Source organism: Pleurodeles waltl, chromosome 4_2, assembly GCF_031143425.1.
Source record: "Pleurodeles waltl isolate 20211129_DDA chromosome 4_2, aPleWal1.hap1.20221129, whole genome shotgun sequence".
Lineage (NCBI taxonomy): Eukaryota > Metazoa > Chordata > Amphibia > Caudata > Salamandridae > Pleurodeles > Pleurodeles waltl.
The window spans coordinates 710,659,875-710,676,464 of NC_090443.1; the positions used below are offsets into that span (position 1 = coordinate 710,659,875).

General features: G+C 47.5%; 1 protein-coding gene across 10 annotated transcripts in view; it reads right to left on the reverse strand.

Annotated features, from left to right (window-relative positions):
* The window catches only part of KYAT3 (kynurenine aminotransferase 3), a 496,355-nt gene that overhangs the window by 427,768 nt on the left and 51,997 nt on the right, over window positions 1-16,590 (reverse strand). For all 10 annotated transcript variants that reach the window (XM_069232317.1, XM_069232320.1, XM_069232316.1 and 7 more), the window contains exon 2: window positions 15,778-15,856. The gene's annotated coding sequence lies outside the window, so the exon portion shown is untranslated. The remainder of the gene's footprint in view (window positions 1-15,777; window positions 15,857-16,590) is intronic.

Consider the following 16,590-nt stretch of genomic DNA (forward strand, 5'->3'; position numbering starts at 1 on the left):
ACATGTTACATGGCCATATTCGGAGTTACCATGGTGAAGCTACATATAGGTAGTGACCTATATGTAGTGCACGCGTGTAATGGTGTCCCCGCACTCACAAAGTTCAGTGAATTGGCTCTGAACAATGTGGGGGCACCTTGGCTAGTGCCAGGGTGCCCTCACACTAAGTAACTTTGCACCTAACCTTTACCAGGTAAAGGTTAGACATATAGGTGACTTATAAGTTACTTAAGTGCAGTGTAAAATGGCTGTGAAATAACGTGGACGTTATTTCACTCAGGCTGCAGTGGCAGGCCTGTGTAAGAATTGTCAGAGCTCCCTATGGGTGGCAAAAGAAATGCTGCAGCCCATAGGGATCTCCTGGAACCCCAATACCCTGGGTACCTCAGTACCATATACTAGGGAATTATAAGGGTGTTCCAGTAAGCCAATGTAAATTGGTAAAAATGGTCACTAGCCTGTCAGTGACAATTTGGAAAGAAATGAGAGAGCATAACCACTGAGGTTCTGATTAGCAGAGCCTCAGTGAGACAGTTAGTCACTACACAGGTAACACATTCAGGCACACTTATGAGCACTGGGGCCCTGGGTTACCAGGGTCCCAGTGACACATACAACTAAAACAACATATATACAGTGAAAAATGGGGGTAACATGCCAGGCAAGATGGTACTTTCCTACACAACCCCCCCCCCAAACGAAGGACAATAAGACTAGCCATTACCTGATGAGTCTTCATTGTCTAAGTGGAAATATCTGGAGAGTCCATCTGCATTGGAGTGGCTACTCCCAGGTCTATGTTCCACTGTATAGTCCATTCCCTGTAGGGATATGGACCACCTCAACAATTTAGGATTTTCACCTTTCATTTGTTTTAGCCAAAGTAGAGGTTTGTGGTCTGTCTGAACAATGAAGTGAGTGCCAAACAGGTATGGCCTCAACTTCTTCAGAGCCCAGACCACAGCAAAGGCCTCCCTCTCAATGGCAGACCAACGCTTTTCTCTAGGGGTCAACCTTCTACTAATAAAAGCAACAGGTTGATCCTGGCCCTCAGAATTAAGTTGTGATAGGACTGCCCCTACTCCTAATTCAGATGCATCAGTTTGGACATAGAATTTTTTAGAGTAACAAGGGCTTTTCAGGACAGGTGCAGAGCACATGGCCTGCTTCAGCTCCTCAAAAGCTTTCTGACAGCTTGCTGTCCATAATACCTTTTTAGGCATTTTCTTGGATGTGAGGTCATTAAGAGGGGCTGCGATGGAGCCATAGTTCTTAATGAACCTCCTGTAATACCCAGTGAGGCCTAGGAAGGCTCTCACCTGAGTCTGAGTGGTAGGGGGAACCCAATCAATAATAGTTTGGATTTTCCCCTGCAGTGGTGCAATCTGTTCCCCACCAACAAGGTGTCCCAGATAAACCACCGTACCCTGCCCTATCTGGCACTTTGAAGCCTTGATAGTGAGGCCTGCCTTTTGCAGGGCCTCCAAAACTTTCCAAAGGTGGACCAGGTGATCATCCCAGCTGGAGCTAAAGACAGCTATATCGTCCAAATATGCTGCACTGAAAGCTTCCAGCCCTTGCAGGACTGTGTTCACCAACCTCTGAAAAGTGGCAGGTGCATTTTTCAACCCAAAAGGCATTACAGTAAACTGGTAATGTCCTCCAATGGTAGAAAATGCAGTCTTAGGTTTAGCATCTTCTGACAATTTGATCTGCTAATACCCTGCAGTCAAATCAAAAGTGCTTAGATACTTGGCAGATGCCAGTGTATCTATGAGCTCATCTGCCCTGGGTATAGGGTGAGCATCAGTTTTGGTTACCAAGTTGAGACCTCTATAGTCTACACAAAACCTCATTTCCTTCTTTCCATCTTTAGAATTGGGTTTTGGTACCAGTACCACAGGAGAAGCCCATGGACTGTCAGAGTGCTCAACCACTCCTAGTTCCAACATTTTCTGAACTTCTTGCTTTATGCAGTCCCTGACATGGTCAGGCTGCCTATAGATCTTACTTTTGACAGGTAAACTGTCTCCAGTATCTATAGTGTGCTCACACCAAGAAGTGGTGCCTGGCACAATGGAGAAGAGTTCTGAAAATTGTCCTAGGAGATTTATGCAATTATCTTTCTGCTCAGCAGTAAGACAATCAGCCAAAACTACACCTTCCACAAGAGCATCTTGTTCTGTGGAAGAGAAGAGATCAGGTAGAGGATCACTGTCTTCTTCCTGTCCCTCATCTGTTGCCATGAGCAGGGTGAGATCAGCCCTGTCATAGTAGGGTTTCAGGCGGTTGACATGGAGCACCCTAAGGGGACTCCTGGCAGTGCCTAAGTCAACCAAGTAGGTGACTTCACCCTTCTTTTCAACAATTGTGTGGGGTCCACTCCATTTATCTTGGAGTGCTCTTGGGGCCACAGGCTCCAAGACCCACACTTTCTGCCCTGGTTGGTACTGAACCAAAACAGCCTTCTGATCATGCCATTGCTTCTGGAGCTCTTGGCTGGCCTGAAGGTTTTTACTGGCCTTTTTCATGTACTCAGCCATCCTTGATCTGAGGCCAAGTACATAATCCACAATATCCTGCTTAGGAGCTTTTAAAGGTTGTTCCCAACCCTCCTTTACAAGTGTGAGTGGACCCCTAACAGGGTGTCCAAAAAGAAGCTCAAAGGGGCTGAAGCCCACTCCTTTCTGGGGTACCTCCCTGTAGGCAAAAAGGAGGCATGGTAGAAGGATATCCCATCTCCTGCGGAGTTTTTCAGGGAGTCCCATAATCATGCCTTTGAGAGTTTTATTAAATCTCTCCACCAGTCCATTTGTTTGTGGATGATAGGGTGTTGTGAACTTGTAAGTTACACCACACTCCTTCCACATGGCCTTTAAGTATTCAGACATGAAATTGCTTCCTCTGTCTGATACTACTTCCTTTGGGAAGCCCACCCTGGAAAATATTCCCAGGAGGGCCTTTGCCACTGCAGGAGCTGTAGTGGTCCTTAAAGGAATAGCTTCAGGATATCTTGTGGCATGGTCCACTACCACTAAGATAAACCTATTGCCTGAAGCAGTAGGAGGGTCAAGGGGGCCAACTATGTCAACCCCTACCCTTTCAAAGGGAACCCCAACCACAGGCAGTGGGATAAGGGGTGCCTTTGGAGTGCCACCTGTCTTGCCACTGGCTTGACAGGTTTCACAGGACTTACAAAATTCTTTTGTGTCCTCAGACATCCTAGGCCAATGAAATAATGGTACCAATCTGTCCCAAGTTTTCATTTGACCCAGGTGCCCAGCTAAGGGAATGTCATGTGCCAGTGTTAGGAGGAACTTTCTGTACTCCTGAGGAATCACTAATCTCCTGGCAGCTCCAGGTTTAGGATCCCTATGCTCAGTGTACAAGAGGTTGTCCTCCCAGTAAACTCTGTGAGAGTCACTGACATCCCCATTAGCCTGTTTGACAGCTTGCTGTCTGAGACCCTCTAATGTGGGACAGGTTTGCTGTGCCACACTCAGCTCCTCTCTGGCAGGCCCCCCTTCACCCAAAAGCTCAGCAGTGTCTGCTTCCAGCTCCTCTGGTGTAGGTTCTGCACAGGGAGGGAATTCTTCTTCCTCAGAAGTAGAATCCACTGTAGAGGGAGGGATAGTAGGAAGTGGTTTGCTTCTACTAGCCCTAGCTTTAGGGAGCACTTGGTCCATTGTTCCAGGATCCAAGCTTCCCTGTCCTTTTTGCTTTTTGGCCTGAGCCCTTGTCAAAGCAAAAATATGCCCTGGGATGCCCAGCATTGCTGCATGGGCCTCCAACTCCACATCTGACCAAGCTGATGTCTCCAAATCATTCCCTAATAGACAGTCTACAGGTAAATCTGAAGCTACCACAACTTTCTTTGGACCAGTTACCCCCCCCCCAGTTGAGATTTACAACAGCCATGGGGTGGCTTTGTGTTATGTTGTGAGCATCGGTTACTTGGTACTGGTGTCCAAGTATGTGTTGTTCAGGGTGCACCAGTTTCTCAATCACCATTGTGACACTGGCACCTGTGTCCCTGTAGGCCTGGACCTCAACACCATTTATTAGGGTTAGTTGCTTGTACTTCTCCAAGTTATGGGGGCAAGCAACCAAAGTGGCTAAATCAATAGCCCCTTCAGAGACTAAAGTAGCCTCTGTGGTCTCCCTAATCAGACCAACCCCAACTAAATTACCAAAAGTGAGCCCAGCTACTCCCTTGGATTGGCTATTAGTAGGTTTGCTCCCACCACCACTGCTATTAGTAGGGACACTAGGTGTAGCAGTAGGGGTTGTAGTGGTAGGAGCTGTGGTGCCTTTCTTTGGACAACTGGGATCTGTTGTCCAATGGCCTTTTATTTTACATAAATAGCACCATGGTTTCTTTTCCTTGTTCTGATTAAAGGAGGATTTGGGCCCACCACCCCCACCAGAGTGTTTTTGTGGGCCTGATGAAGACTCATTTTTAGATTTGTCCCCACCCTTGTCAGAAGACTTACCATCCTTCTTTGTGTTGCCATCTTTGTCACCCCCTGTATGAACTTTTCTGTTCACTCTTGTTCTGACCCATTTGTCTGCCTTCTTTCCCAATTCTTGGGGAGAGGTCAGATCAGAGTCCACCAAGTACTGGTGCAACAAATCAGACACACAATTATTAAGAATATGCTCTCTCAGGATTAAGTTATACAGGCTGTCATAATCAGTAACTTTACTGCCATGTAACCACCCCTCCAAGGCCTTCACTGCCTGGTCAATGAAATCAACCCAGTCTTGTGAAGACTCCTTTTTGGTTTCTCTGAACTTTATCCTGTACTGTTCAGTGGTTAAGCCATAACCATCCAGGAGTGCATTCTTAAGAACTTGGAAATTATTAGCATCATTTTCTTTTACAGTAAGGAGCCTATCCCTACCTTTTCCAGTAAATGATAGCCATAGGATAGCAGCCCACTGCTTTTGAGGGACATCCTGTACAGCACAGGCCCTCTCAAGTGCAGCAAACCACTTGTTAATGTCATCCCCCTCCTTATAAGGGGGAACTATCTTGTGCAGATTCCTGGAATCATGCTCTTTTGCAGGATGACTATGGGGAATACTGCTGCTGCCACCATGGGTTTCTAAACCCAACTTCTGTCTTTCCCTCTCTACTTCTAAAGACTGTCTATCCAAATCCAGCTGTTGCTTCTTGAGCTTCAGTCTGGTTTGTTCCACTCTCAATCTATTGAGCTCCCTTTCTAACAATCTGTCATCAGGGTGGGTGGGAGGGACATTTCTAGATACAGAGGTGTGATGGGAATGAACAGAAGGAGACCTGTCCCTTACAGAGGGCACCCTAACAGCTTGGCTACCAGTATAATGTGAGAGCACACCATTAGTATGGTGTGATTCAACCTCTGTACCAACTATGCTAGACTGTCTAGTAATGGGCAGGCTGAGAAGTTTCTTTCCTGAACCTTTTCCTGGGGGAGTCCCTGGATCAGATTGAGAACCATTAGCTACTTTTTCTACAGATTGGGCACTTATGGCCTTATCCTGTACTCTAAGCATATTAATTAACAGTTCTAAAGAAGGATTCTTCCCTACACTCAAACCTCTCTCTATGCAGAGACTCCTTGCTCCTTTCCAGCTAAGGTGATCATATGCAAGTTTGGACAGTTCAACATTTTTTCCTGTGCCAGACATTTTTTAGAGAGAGTTGAAGTGATAGAAAAAGAGAAAAAAGTTTTCAGAACTTTTTGGAAAGACAGAAAAAAAACTTTTTAAACTTTTAAGAACTTTTTGAAAGTTTAGAAGTACTTTTCAGCACTTAGAAAAGAGTGAAAAGAGGAAATGCAAAACTTTTTGGCTATGTGTATATACACTGACCTTGTTTTGTATATTTTTCTCTTATGAAAAGTACAATGACAAGAGTGGTAAGTAGTCTCAAGCACTTATCCCACCACTGCACAACCAATGTAGGAGGCTGGACTGGCTTGTAGTGAGTACCAAGGGGTACTTGCACCTTGCACCAGGCCCAGTTATCCCTTATTAGTGTATAGGGTGTCTAGCAGCTTAGGCTGATAGATAATGGTAGCTTAGCAGAGCAGCTTAGGCTGAACTAGGAGACGTGTGAAGCTACTACAGTACCACTTAGTGTCATATGCACAATATCATAAGAAAACACAATACACAGTTATACTAAAAATAAAGGTACTTTATTTTTATGACAATATGCCAAAGTATCTTAGAGTGTACCCTCAGTGAGAGGATAGGAAATATACACAAGATATATATACACAATAGCAAAAATATGCAGTATAGTCTTAGAAAACAGTGCAAACAATGTATAGTTACAATAGGATGCAATGGGGAAACATAGGGATAGGGGCAACACAAACCATATACTCCAAAAGTGGAATGCGAACCACGAATGGACCCCAAACCTATGTGACCTTGTAGAGGGTCGCTGGGACTATTAGAAAATAGTGAGAGTTAGAAAAATAACCCTCCCCAAGACCCTGAAAAGTGAGTGCAAAGTGCACTAAAGTTCCCCTAAGGACAAAAGAGTCGTGTTAGAGGAATAATGCAGGAAAGACACAAACCAGCAATGCAACAACTGTGGATTTCCAATCTAGGGTACCTGTGGAACAAGGGGACCAAGTCCAAAAGTCACAAGCAAGTCGGAGATGGGCAGATGCCCAGGAAATGCCAGCTGCGGGTGCAAAGAAGCTTCGACTGGACAGAAGAAGCTGAGGTTTCTGCAGGAACGAAAAGGGCTAGAGACTTCCCCTTTGGTGGACGGATCCCTCTCGCCTTGGAGAGTCGTGCAGAAGTGTTTTCCCGCCGGAAGGACGCCAACAAGCCTTGCTACACGCAAATCGTGCGTTTGGCGTTTTTGGACGCTGCTGGGGCCCAGGAGGGACCAGGAGGTCGCAAATTGGACCTGCAGAGAGAGGGGACGTCGAGCAAGACAAAGAGCCCTCACTGAAGCAGGTAGCACCCGGAGAAGTGCCAGAAACAGGCACTACGAGGATGCGTGAAACGGTGCTCGCCGAAGTTGCACAAAGGAGTCCCACGTCGCCGGAGACCAACTTAGAAAGTCGTGCAATGCAGGTTAGAGTGCCGTGGACCCAGGCTTGGCTGTGCACGAAGGATTTCCGCCGGAAGTGCACAGGGGCCGGAGCAGCTGCAAATTCGCGGTTCCCAGCAATGCAGCCCAGCGAGGTGAGGCAAGGACTTACCTCCACCAAACTTGGGCTGAAGAGTCACTGGACTGTGGGGGTCACTTGGACAGCGTCGCTGGATTCGAGGGACCTCGCTCGTCGTGCTGAGAGGAGACCCAAGGGACCGGTAATGCAGCTTTTTGGTGCCTGCGGTTGCAGGGGGAAGATTCCGTCGACCCACGGGAGATTTCTTCGGAGCTTCTGGTGCAGAGAGGAGGCAGGCTACCCCCACAGCATGCACAAGCAGGAAAACAGTCGAGAAGGCGGCAGGATCAGCGTTACAGAGTTGCAGTAGTCGTCTTTGCTACTATGTTGCAGGTTTGCAGGCTTCCAGCGCGGTCAGCAGTCGATTCCTTATCAGAAGGTGAAGAGAGAGATGCAGAGGAACTCGGCTGAGCTCATGCATTCGTTATCTAAAGTTTCCCCAGAGACAGAGACCCTAAATAGCCAGAAAAGAGGGTTTGGCTACCTAGGAGAGAGGAAAGGCTACTAACACCTGAAGGAGCCTATCACAAGGAGTCTCTGACGTCACCTGGTGGCACTGGCCACTCAGAGCAGTCCAGTGTGCCAGCAGCACCTCTGTTTCCAAGATGGCAGAGGTCTGGAGCACACTGGAGGAGCTCTGGACACCTCCCAGGGGAGGTGCAGGTCAGGGGAGTGGTCACTCCCCTTTCCTTTGTCCAGTTTCGCGCCAAAGCAGGGGCTAAGGGGTCTCTGAACCGGTGTAGACTGGCTTATGCAGAATTGGGCACATCTGTGCCCAACAAAGCATTTCCAGAGGCTGGGGGAGGCTACTCCTCCCCTGCCTTCACACCATTTTCCAAAGGGAGAGGGTGTCACCCCCTCTCTCAGAGGAAGTTCTTTGTTCTGCCATCCTGGGCCAGGCTTGGCTGGACCCCAGGAGGGCAGCTGCCTGTCTGAGGGGTTGGCAGCAGCAGCAGCTGCAGAGAAACCCCAGGAAGGGCAGTCTGGCAGTACCAGGGTCTGTGCTACAGACCACTGGGATCATGGAATTGTACCAACAATGCCAGGATGGCATAGAGGGGGCAATTCCATGATCATAGACATGTTACATGGCCATATTCGGAGTTACCATGGTGAAGCTACATATAGGTAGTGTAATGGTGTCCCCGCACTCACAAAGTTCAGTGAATTGGCTCTGAACAATGTGGGGGCACCTTGGCTAGTGCCAGGGTGCCCTCACACTAAGTAACTTTGCACCTAACCTTTACCAGGTAAAGGTTAGACATATAGGTGACTTATAAGTTACTTAAGTGCAGTGTAAAATGGCTGTGAAATAACGTGGACGTTATTTCACTCAGGCTGCAGTGGCAGGCCTGTGTAAGAATTGTCAGAGCTCCCTATGGGTGGCAAAAGAAATGCTGCAGCCCATAGGGATCTCCTGGAACCCCAATACCCTGGGTACCTCAGTACCATATACTAGGGAATTATAAGGGTGTTCCAGTAAGCCAATGTAAATTGGTAAAAATGGTCACTAGCCTGTCAGTGACAATTTGGAAAGAAATGAGAGAGCATAACCACTGAGGTTCTGATTAGCAGAGCCTCAGTGAGACAGTTAGTCACTACACAGGTAACACATTCAGGCACACTTATGAGCACTGGGGCCCTGGGTTACCAGGGTCCCAGTGACACATACAACTAAAACAACATATATACAGTGAAAAATGGGGGTAACATGCCAGGCAAGATGGTACTTTCCTACAGGAGGTCAGTACTTCGGGGAAACCTCACATAGGACTACAGGTGTCGTACAAATACATTTAGAAACCTTGTCAGTACTATGCTGAACATTGGCTGTGACAATCCTGCACCCATGCCCACTGTCACTTGAAATGAGCCTGTGGCCAGGAAATGGAGTGCAGAGAGCACCTGCACTTCAGCAGGGATGGCATGCTGATTAAGATTTGCCGGAGTTAGTGCAGGATCCAGTAATGCACAAAGTTCAAGAATAGTTGCATGGGTGAGTCTGTAACTGATTAAGATGTGATGCTCCACCATGGTCCGCAAATCAACAAGTAGTCTGTACACCGATGGGGCCCTTCCTCGCTACAAGGCTCGGTACCTAGGAGGGATTTGAAACACGTGTGAGGAACACACATACATAGGCACACATTGTCTTTCATTGTGCACTGCTTACTTGATTGTAGGGACTCAAAAGTAAAATGTTCTTGACAGAATTTCATCTAGACCTTAATGAGTGACCAGGGTTTGATATGTGTGGTATTGTTATTGGTCACATGCAGAGGTGTGCTAGGTGAACAATAGGGCCTGCATTTTGCAAATATCATTTTTATTAATGCGTAGCTAAGGCCAAAATGTCTGAACCCTGTAATCCGGGACTATCGTTGTGGAAGTGACCTCATACCGCTAGCGGTTGACTTAACAGCGTAAGGCAGTGTTTACCGCCGTTCGCACCATCATTGGTTAACATGAATGCCAATGGGAAATCCTGGCGTATCATGATCGCCGCCGGCGGTGACGTTGCACACCGCCATGGTACGTACGCAAATTTGTCACCCCAACTTCACTTAACTCCCTGATCTCGTGCGAGAAGGTACTCCACTGAGTGTACTGATGTGTCCTGCCTCTGGTCATGGAAGTGGCTCGTGTTGCAGGGGAAAGGGTCCCGGCCTTCACACAGGAGTAATTGGAGAGGCTAGTGGACGGGGTCCTGCCCCTGTACGCCAAGCTCTACGGACGGCCAGAGGTACAGGTGAGTCTGGGGTTTGGGGGCACTGTTTGGTGTAATGGATGGTGTAAGTACATATGTGTGCACCTCTGAGCTGGCATGGGCCATGGTTCATGCCATGCTGCGTGCGTATGTCCTGTAAGTCTGTCAGTACTGTCCGTCCCATAGTGGACGTATAGCCAACTGTACATATTTTCCAAGTGCCTGACCCCTGTGTTACATTTGTGTCTCCCTTTTAGGTCAGCGCCCACCAGAAGAGGGCACTTTAGCATGCCAACGCCAAGGAGGTGCGGACCCTGGGGATCTACAACCGGCGGAGCACCCACTGCAGGAAGAGGTGGGAGGGCCTGCGGTGCTGGGCGCGAAAAATCTGTGAGGCCCAGCTGGGGAAGGCCTCCCAACGTAGAAGGGGTGCCCGTCGGGCACTGAACCCCCTCATGCTACGCATCCTGGCGGTGGCGTACCCAGACCTGGATGGGCGCTTGAAGGCTGCACACCAGTCACAAGGGGGTGAGTACTCATGTCACAATCTTAACCCTTGATGGATGTCTGTGTGTGCATTAGGGTTTATGCTGCTTAGTTGCAGGGACTCTGACTGAAGTCCATCTACATGATGGCCCCTGTAGGGCCTAGGGGTGTTTTGGTCAGGTCTCCTACACTTGGGGTCCTTAGGTAGGGCAGGGGATGAGTGTAGGGCAGGGTTCTGGTCACAAGTCAGGGGCATGGCCATGGGCATAGAGGAAGGGGCTGCCTGTTTGGGTGGGCCTTCTGGGTGGGTGTATGTCTGGCCACTATGTTCACTCCTTTCAGCTATTTACAAGTGTCTCTCCTGTTTTGTTTCCCCATCCCTTTTCTCTTGTGTTGTTTGTGTACATCAGCATCATCTGGCGAGGGAGCGGAGGCACCGGCAAGTGGGGATGCAGCGGCCCACGGATCCTCAGAGGCAGATTCATCCGACGCCAAGGGGACCAGTGGGTTGGAGGGTGAGGGGAGTACCACAGGGGAGGCAAGTACCACTGGAGGTAGTGACTCTGATACCTCCTCCAATGCGGGCTCCCTGGCGGTGGCGGACCCTAGTGGGCACACCCCTACAGTATCATCTTCCGCCACCCCCATGCCATCACCGCCGTCCCTTTTGCTCCCCACCGAGTTGCTCGTGCCTGCTCACCCAGAAGGGTGGGCGTCTCCTTTGCCCCAGGCACCTCCTCCCCTTCCCCAGTCAGCCCTGCTTCCCTCACAGAGGAGGCTATTGACCTCCTGAGAACCATCTCTGTAGGGTAGACAACCATTGTCAATGTCATCCAGGGGCTAGCATCAGAGATGCAGCAGAAAATGCCTATCTGGATGGCATTCACGGTGCCGTGTCTGGCCTACAGAGATCTTTTCAGGCTCTGGCCTCCTCTTGGACGGCAGCCAGTTTCCCTGGTCAGTCTGTCCCCCATCCAACCTACTCTACCCCTTCCAGCACTCCACTCCCTTCACCCGTCCAAAGCACACAATCTGACACCCAGTCAAGCACCTCAACACACAAGAAGCAAATTTCTAAACACAAGCACCACACCTCCCACCACAAGCATTCACACAGCCAACATACACATGCACACATAGCAACATCCACTTCCCCTAGTGTGCCCACCTCTTCCGCCTCCCTGTCTGTCCGCTCTACATGCACACCCACAAGCACTGCACCTTCAGTCACTGTTGCTGAGCCAATTCCTGCACTCACCACAATAGCACACATCCATACATGCACCCCAGACACCACACCTGCACTCACCACAACTACTGTAGTTGACACATGCAGCACACTCACCAGACTTGCAGACACACACACAACATACATCCACACTGGCAGCCTGTCTTCTCCCACCGTGTCCACCCCCTCCTCTAAAAACACACAAACGCACCAAGACACCCACCCATCACACATCCACCACACCTCAGCATACTGTCCAGTCACCTGCGCCCACGACACACACCCCTACACCACCTACGTCCACACAGTCTGCCTCCACTCCCACGCCCTCCTCCAGGCCCAACCAAATTGCACCCAAAAAACTATTCCTCTCCCGTGCTGACCTCTTCCAACCCACTGGCCCACCCAGTCTTGTCCCTAAACATGCGCACCTCCTTGCCCTTTCAACTCCTTCCACTTCACAGCCTGCCCCTGTCCGCCCTTCACATTCCCGTGCCCCTTCCCCAGAGAGGAAGAAGCCCCGTGCTGAGCCAATTCCATCTGGCTCCACCCAGTCGAAGCACACACCCCCACCTTCCAAAGCCAAACCCATACCCCCTCCACCTTCCGAGCGCTAGTCCAAGCCCCACCCCAGTTGCAAATCCCCTCCCCACTACCCCCTGCCCCTGAGGTGCCTGGATGCCCCATTGTTGCCCCATTAGGTGGAGTACCGTGTACTTTTGGAAGTCAGGTTGGGGCCATTGTAGCCCAAACACGTCTGGCACTATGGACTGGCCATTGGCCTTGTTGTGAATAGTTAGCTCTGTGAGCTGAAATAAATATTTATGTGTGCCCTGTGTTTTGGCGGCACACTCTTGTACCCTGGTCTCTTGTTTCATTGTTTGTGGGTGTGGGGCATTTGTAAGTACTATGGTCAGGTTGGATTTGCCTTGTGTCAGGTAAGTACCTCTTGCTGTAGGGTGTATGGGTTGTGCTGCTGTGAAGGGTTGTGGGAGCGTTGCAGGGTGGGTGGAGTGGGTGGGTATGTAACTGTGCCCTTTCTTCCCTTGTTTAGTAGGATGCAGTACTTACCGTCCTCGTCTTCGTCGGCAGTCTCGGTCGTGGAGGTATCTGGCAAGGAGCAGGGCTGGCATGATCTGCAGCTCTTGTGTGGGCCTCTGGTGAGTGTTTCTTACATTAGGTTTGTTTCCGCCTGGCTTTGCATGGCGGTGGTTCCCGACCTGGAACTTACGGCAGTCTAATGGTTCATTATTTGATGGGCAGGTTGGGCCTTTCCGTCAGCCTGTGGGCGAACTCTGCTGTCGTTGTCGGCACTCCTCTACTGACGGTGGGTGGTTTACAGGATGCCTGTGTTTCAGTTGGTACTTTATTTGGCGGTACAGACCGCTCCTCTGTTGGCGGTTTTTACCGCCACCGCTGGCGGTGCGGTTTGGACCGCCGTGTTCATAATGAGGGCCTATATTCCTATGTTTCTATGTAGATGTGCTCTCATCATAAAATAGATTCTTTTGAATGCCCACATTCATGGTCACTTGTGTTACATCTGGGGTATCAGGATGCTTGTATGGTAAGCAGTACAAGTTCACACAGGTTTTCATCACTAACTATCTTAAATTTCTGTTTCTCTAGTCATATACAATTATTCTATTATGAGTGACTCCTACTCTTCTGCTACCGCTGTAATAGTATTAATCACAAACCAAACATATGGGCATTATCACAGACAATCAAATCACATTTGGAAAATGAATCAATCAGGTATCCAGAATATGCTGCACTCTCCTCAAAAGGCTCAGTAAGATTATCCCTTTTCTCCCACCAGATATCCCATTAAATATGAATTATTCATTCATAACTTCCAGCCTCGAATACGGACATTCTATATATGTGGGGTTTTAAACACCCATCACCCACACATCATCTGCAAGGTCATCCAGAACACAAGCAGCCTAGCTGGTCTTATGGCACTCCCCAGTGACCCCAGTAACGCCAGCGTCCTCCAATTTTAAGTCACTCCACTGGCTTTCTATCCAGAAGGATGCTATATTTCAAGCACCTCTACCTGGTTCACAATGCGATGTGCCATCTTTTTGAGGCAGGAAGCCACTCCTTTCATTTCTTCCATTTGCTCCATCTATGACAAGCAACTGGTCATACATCACATTTCTAGGTCTCTGATGGGAGAGTGGGGCCTTGTTCTTAATGGGTGCCAGACTCAGGAATAATCCTCACATCCCACCCAAATCCATAATTTACCCCACCAAGTTCAGGATAAACCTTATAACCCATCTCTGTCCACAAATCTTTGTCTCAGGATCCAGCAGCTTCCTTCCTTTCCCCCCCATTTCATAGTGCCAGGATGATTTCAGGTATATGCTGTGTTTTACAAACTTCCTAGCATAAAATACTGCACTATCTAGCCATCCAAGCCCTTCGTGTTTTAAAGGTCATAGCTGTAAATGTCGTCTGGATATATAGGAAACAGTGTGCCCCAGTACAACTTATATAAAAATAGTAAAGACATGAGCACCTTGATGGTCGGAGTCTAGACATCTTGCTAAATAGGCATCTAATTCACATGTATAGAACAGGATATTCACTTTGCTATCATTAACTACAATATCCAAGCATGGTGTAAGTTATTTACAATAAAAAATAGCCAAATCTTCTTGAACATGTATTTATGCTTTACACCAGCGCTTGCGTTAGAAAAAAGAATAAATGTTAGAACACCAATCACACACTTGGGAGATCTTTATCGCAAGGGGTCCTTTAAATCTCATGGGGTATTTTTCGAGGAGAGGACTCCATCCCTGCTACATATATTCTTGTGGATCTGCTTATGACACAATTAAGAGCTGTCACCCCGACTTTCCTCATGAACAGCCCACAGTGGATACCCTGCACACCCTACCTCAAGCCGATAATTTGAGACACTTAGTTTCTCGCTTATAACATGTGTCCCTGTTGGAGGCACCAAGTATAGGGAGACAGGACACGCACCAAATGAGAAACAGACATGGGAATTACTATAGCAGATGACCAATGGCGCTTTTGTTATATTCAAACTGGACAGATTACCTCTAGTAGTCGACTCCACACTATACAGTACAAATTCCTACACCAAGTACACTACACTCCTGTCAGGAGTCATCACTATTGCCTATGCACCAATGATAACTGTACCAGGAGTAGAATGGCTAGAGCTGACTTCCTTCACCTTGCATGGCCCTTTGGCCCCATACAGGCCTACCGGGATGACATTTCCACGGCACTCACTGCCATGGTGGGTCAAACTGCGGCACTCAGCCCTTTTGGGACATACAAGGCAAGTAAAGCAGGCTTCAGAAAATATATTGCCCTATCCCTCCTGATAAAGGGTAGAACTGCCTGTAGATGGGGCAGAGGGAAAGCACCAAAATTTAAGAAATGTTTGTACGATCTCATATATGGTAAAGATCAATTATCTTTATAAGCTGAATTGTTGTCCCCTCAAACTCGACCCAGAGACATTTGGGATTCGTATGAGTAATTATCAGTTGACTCAAGCACAGGAGATGGAAACTAAATGCCTATATATTTCTGCATGTATTTTTAAATTGAGAATCAACAATATGTATAAAGATACAGCTATGTGATATGTATAACACTATGCAAACCTATACATGCTTTGTATCTCCCAAATGATTTCGCACAGTACAGGGAAAATCTACTATTGATTACAGCGATCTTGGTACTAGCAAAATGGATGCGGGCCACCAACGGGTGGATGGATGTCACAAGATGTAGGAACTAGTATTGGTTGCATATATATTGAACTGTAAACATAAATGATGATGCACTTTGAAATGTAGTTATTGATTCAATTAAAAAAAGTTTTCACTCAAACGCAACTAATATAAAAACATTAAAATTCACAATTGTTGCAGGTCAACACCCTAACTTGGAAGTCTACATGGAGTACAGAGGCAATCCAGGACTCTAACACAGCAAGCGACAACCAGGGAAATGTGAACATGAGGCAGAAGGGTGCAAGTGTGGACATATTCTTCTCATGAAGTGTACCAAGCTGCTTTATTGCCAGAGGGTTTCCACAGCAAGGCTGAGTATGCTCAATAGTAAAATCCCTGAAAGTAAATGCAAAATAGTATGAGACAGCAAGTCGTAGAGAGACTTACCTTCAGACAGAATTCTGCTTCCTGCGGTGTGCCGTTTTAGCCTATCAGGAAGGTTTCAATACTGCTTCTTGGTGACAACCTAAATAGAAAACATTTTTTACAATGGGTTTAAGAAATGGGATTTGGAAACAAGATTCCACTTTAAAGCAACAACCCTCCTCTCACACTCATTAATCTTCCTTCCATTGTTCCTAATTAATTTACTATTGAGCATTGATTAAATGTAGAGTTTAGTATGAACTGAAAATATCAGTTTGAAAAAAGTGAAAGGAAACTAATATAAACAATGATGTACCGCATATGACAACATTTATAGACTGTTGATACCATGGTCACTTACACAGATACTTGGTGGCAGCTCAGTTAAGTGTTGGAATTGTCTACCTTAATGGTACTCATTTTTCCACCTTAAGAAAGGTAAAAGGCCAAGAAGGTCTTGCATAATTTTGAAGACATGAAATTACAAAGACCGGTGGTCATCCTAAATAGCTAAATTTGTGGTAAGGCCCAGTTATCCCCAAGACTTTACTCACTGAAGGGGAAATGGGGCAGCAAGGGAGTAGGGACTTTTAAAATGTACTGATATTTCCAAGTTGAGCTGGCAAATGTAAATCAGAATCCAATCTCTCTTCTTAACTTCCCATAGACAAAACAGGTATACTGAGGCCAGCTACTAACTTAACATCAGTTTTAGAAGCCCCTGCCTTTCCAGCACAAATTTTGCTCTTTGCCTCTCCTCAACCTGAATAACCCTTCACGTGTCAACAGAGTAACTTTGAGAGATGAAGGGCAAATACAGGCAAGCACAAGAGA